Raw genomic sequence first — 5,074 nt, forward strand, 5'->3', positions numbered from 1 at the left:
AGAAGGAGTCTCGTGATCGATGAGTCTTTCGGCCAATTCCTTGGCACATTCAAAGGTCACAGGGTGTGATGCTAGAACGTTCCCTCGATATGGGGGTACCAGACCCTAGCTGTATAAGCCACTATGTCGGAACCCTTCATTTTGAGGTTCCACAGTTCCTCCTCGAGTTTCTGAATTTCGCCCCTCGGGCAGTACTCCCTTGTCATCAGGTCTTTCAGTGTATCCCAGCCCATGGCGTTAGTGTTGGATTAATGTCTAAGTCCATAACTATAATTGGTAAGACTTGACCCGACCCGGCATGGTCCATTTGGGTTGCATGGCATCATGCATTTGGATAGACTATAATGAGAGAAATAAGACTTAAGGTTGGTTAATATATTATAAGTTCTAATATATTAATAAGGTTATTTAATTAGTATTGATCAAGAATTAATTTGGAATTAATTAAGTGATCAAAAGGAGACTAATTAAATATATGGGTTGATTGTGTAAATCATTCATTCTTATATATGTGGGCTTGTGATCCAAGATTCCTTATGTTGGACTAAGTCCATGGGGTGACCCATGGATACTCCATGGAGGTTAAAATCCATGGAGCATAAGGAATGGGTAAAGTTATGAGTTACATGGTGTAACCCTAATAGCCACCATATAAAAGAATCCTATGGCTCAAGAAATCGTGCACTAATGTGTGAATATGAGGGCTAGACGATTTCAAGGAGTGTTCCATTTCTCTCAAGTCATTCCATGTGCATTTGGTGTTGTGTGAACCATTTGAGGTGTCACACTTGGGGCACTAGGCACTCAAGCTTCATGAGGTCATTCTACATCAAAGAGGTATGTATTCTATCATGTTATATTTCATATGAATCAAAGTTTTGGTATGCTAGTTAGTATAATACCTTGGATATTCATATTTGCATGTATCTTAGAGAAAACATAGATCCAAGGTATTTAGGGTTGCATGTACACTTAGGAGTGTTAGAATGCTCAAAACCCATCAGTGGTATCAGAGCCAGGTTTGTTTTCTTGTTATACTTGCAAAATTAGCTGAAAAATCGAATTGTATTAGTTTAAAAGTTATGCTAATTACTTGAAAAAAATTTGATGTGAATTATCTTTGTTCATATGAGTTTATTAGATTAATAGAAAAAGTTAATTGATTATGTGTTTTCAATCCATTTTAATCTAAGAGTTGAATCTAAAATGTGTTTTTGTAACTTGTCCTCAAGTTATATGAAAAGTCACATTTAAGTTTCATAAAACTCATAAAAAGTTGGCAATGGTTACAAAAATGAAGAGTCTTGTCCTCATTAAATGGTTTTATGACTCCATAACTTGTCCTCAAGTTATGGAGGTTCAAGAGTCACCTCATTAAATGATAAAATGTGTAACCTTAATTAGTTCCATAAGTTACAAAAATAAAGAAAAGTTACATTCTTTTATTAGTTTAAAGTCTTCCATAACTTGTCCTCAAGTTATGGAACTTGAAGGGTTTTTTTTTTTAATTAAAACTACTTTAAACACATAAGTTATGGAATTAATTAGTTTTGAATATTTTCAAAACTTGCCCTCAAGTTTTGGAATTTGTAAAGTTTTCCCCATGAATGCTTTAATTCCAAGTTAGCCCTTAGAATTTTAAAAGTTAAAATTCAACCCTTATACTTTATAGTATTGTAAGTTAATAATAAATATATGTATAAGAGCAAGTCAGTCTTACCGTTAGTAGGCCTCATTCACGAAGTCGGTCTATAAGGGGGGGTATAAGGTTACTGCCTATAAAATGGCAGTTTAATGGGTGTCCACTCTCACCCACCGCTTCCTTGACTGGTGGAGGGTCGTTAGCCGAACGGGTAAGACAAGGACTATAATTCTCCCTTCATTAAAAGTATTAATGATAAATACTAAGTAACTAAACACTTATAAATTCCCAATCTTAGTTACTTAGGAAAATGTGAATAAGGTGCTAATCCATGAAATTACACTTTGCACTTTGTTTAAACCGTTAGTGGAGCGTGTGTGGTTAACCGGCACACTAACCTGGATTTAACAAAGTAGGCAAAGGGTAACTTAATATTTATCATAGTATCGGTGGAGCTCGTGTGGTTAACCGGCACATCGATTGAGGGGTAAATATTAAGGGTACCAAGTATATTTGCATGGTTACTTCACACCTTGTTTTGTGATCCTCGACATCCCAGTCACAAAACCTGAAGGGCACACTCGAGATTGAAACATGCCATTGAAAAGTTCAATGAATCTCAAAAGATCTAGGAGTTTCAAATCCAATTAAAAACCTAATTACATTATTTCGTTTTTCATGGTGGAAATTGGTAAATCGTCATTTACCTACCTTCAACTATTTTATAACTCGGATTACGGCATCCCTCTTCTAAGTTATAAAATAGTTTGTTGGGTCCTAGCCTTAATATTTCATATTGGGTGTCATATTAAGGACTTTAAATCAACTATCTTGAATATCTCCCAAAAAGATGTCTGGTCTAGACATTTATGATCTTCCTAAATCTCTTGAAACAAGCTTTCCTAAATGAAGATGATGTCCCATGGATATCATACTTCTTTCACCTCCTCCAATTATTCTCCCTAACCCACAAGTTCCTAAAAAGTTTAAGGTCACTCAAGCCCTATTGGCAAGGCAAGGTCTAGGTGTGATCACATCTTGGAGATGTAGTCACATATTGACAAGCCGGGAGAGTTGGGTGTCAAAGTCTTGAGAAAGTTGGTGGCTCAACTAATTTCTAAGTCACATAGTGAGTTCTTTTGGGAATCCTATGAAACAGACTAAGACAAGACCCTTAATGATCTTATCTATTTGCTAAGATCAACTTCCTAAAACGCTATGGACATTGACAATGATGACATTGGATATCCAGTAAAGCTCTCTCTTCCCAATGGAAAGGGATCGGCCATAGTCAACTCGGTTGACCAAATGCTAAAGAGAAAGGCTAAGTCTGAGATAGTCCCATTATCAAGGGTCCATTGCCAAAGAAAGGGGCATTGGTTGCGAAGCTGCCAAATTTACCTAAGGATGTTAAAGTCAATAAGTTTGACTCTACTTCAGGTAAAGTCTACTATCTAACTCTGCTAAGTTTCTATTCTGAGATTCTTGATACATGATGTGACTGGGTCACATGGTGATGTTTTAAGAATCAAAGAAAAAGTGAAGAAACTTAAAGAAAGAATATGCTAAATCTGATCGCATAGATGGATTTCTATCACATAGTTTGAAGATCGGATTCTTGAGCTACTTCTTAGGAGTTATGATATTTTGCTTAGGAATAGATAACAACAAGTTTTCATATGGATTGTAAGGATGAGTTTTTTCCGCAAAGTTTTAAAATAAAAGGTAAATCTTTTGATTTTATTTATTTTAAAATATCCTTACAATGGCATTTGTGAAAAACTGTGTTGCTTATAAGATTCCATTAAGAGCAAGAGTGGAAATATGAATTTGATTCTTTCATTTGTGGTAGTGTCTAAATTTACCAAATAAGGAAAGATTCTCATCACCCAAGTTTCAATTGGACCGAAACTTGGAATCATGCAATTTGTAGAGCATGATGAATGAGAACCTTCAAGCATTGGAAAAATTAAGACTAACTACTTGTTCACATGGATGTGTGAGTCAAGTAACGGACTAAGGGATCGAGTACACATTCTTGTGCACTGATTAAGTCCACCACAAAAGATCGATAAGACTATTCGTCATGATTTACTAAAGTTTAGTAAATATGGTTATACTTACAGGCTTAAGTATAATTCTGAAGCATTGGAAAAAAAATTCAGTGTATGGCGGAACGAATGAGAAGAATCAAATTAGGCAGAAGGATAAAAGTTTCTCAAATCTGAAAAAGATGGGAGAGTACTTTAGTATCATGTTATATAATCATCTTAATGATTAAGAGACCTTATCACAATTCATCCTCTAAGTGCATTCTGGTAGCTAAGAAGAGGAGTTATGAATTGTTGAAGTGGTTAAATCAAGAAGATGAGTCATATTTCATTCCAAAACAATTCTTAGAGTCATACTCCAAGATTGTAACTTGAGTGACATGTCTTAAAGAAGGTTTAAAAACACTTGTCAAATGTAAGAGTAAAAGGTTTCTACTCTTGTACATTTGAAATTGGTAAGTTGTGATGTTTTGGATAAAACAAAGACCAACTAAGGCCAATTGTGTGAAGTGTTAGTCTTGATAAAGAATCCGCACTATCTCTTGAATATTTGACAAGGGAGTCTTATATGTCAAGAGGACAGTGGGAGTCTTAAAGCTCTTGAAAGTTTCAAGACTTAATCAAGAATAAAACCTAAAGTCCTTCACTAGCACACGACTTGAGGTTTATAACCTATCGTGTTGAAATTTTTGTGCCTATTCAAGTTGGCTTTGCATAGGAGTTCTGAGAGTTCTCAATTGGTTGCACAACTACTTGGAAGCAATGGCAGGCACCTGAGCTGCCAAATGGCAAGAATTTAAGATTGCACAAGTTTAATCAATATGAGTTTGGATTTGTCACTAACCTTGTCTTGTGATTATGGTTTTGACAAATTCACATGGATAAGAACACATACACTATTAAATCTAAGTGTCATAAGGTTTCTCTCCGATTCATGAAAATGATGGTGAGGAAACACTTTCACTAAGTAGATTTTAGCTAGATAGAAATTGTGATCTTTGCATTCTCAAAGTCGTTAGTGGAGCGTGTGTGGTTTACCGGCACACTAACATGGACTTGTGAGAAGTGGCAAAGGTCTAAACAATTGAGACTATGATTACGACATCCCTTTTCATAGTTCTAAAATTGTTTAGACACACATGTGAGCTATCTAAGAGAGGTGTATGATTTTGGTAAAGTTTTATCAAAACAATCTAGTATCAGAAATCTGAACTTTGGTAAGAAAGTCAGCTGATTTCTGAGTACATGTCAAAGCTAGTGGGAGCATAAGTGTTATGCTAATAATCATCATGTTAGTGGAAGCATGATAATTATGACAAAGGTTGCAAGTTAGCAATGTTAATTATAGAAAACAAAAGTTTCAATTCGTGAGGCTGCAGGG

Source organism: Lactuca virosa, chromosome 9 (genome assembly GCF_052849685.1).
Source record: "Lactuca virosa cultivar CGN04683 chromosome 9, Lactuca_virosa_CGN04683_v6, whole genome shotgun sequence".
Taxonomy (NCBI): domain Eukaryota; kingdom Viridiplantae; phylum Streptophyta; class Magnoliopsida; order Asterales; family Asteraceae; genus Lactuca; species Lactuca virosa.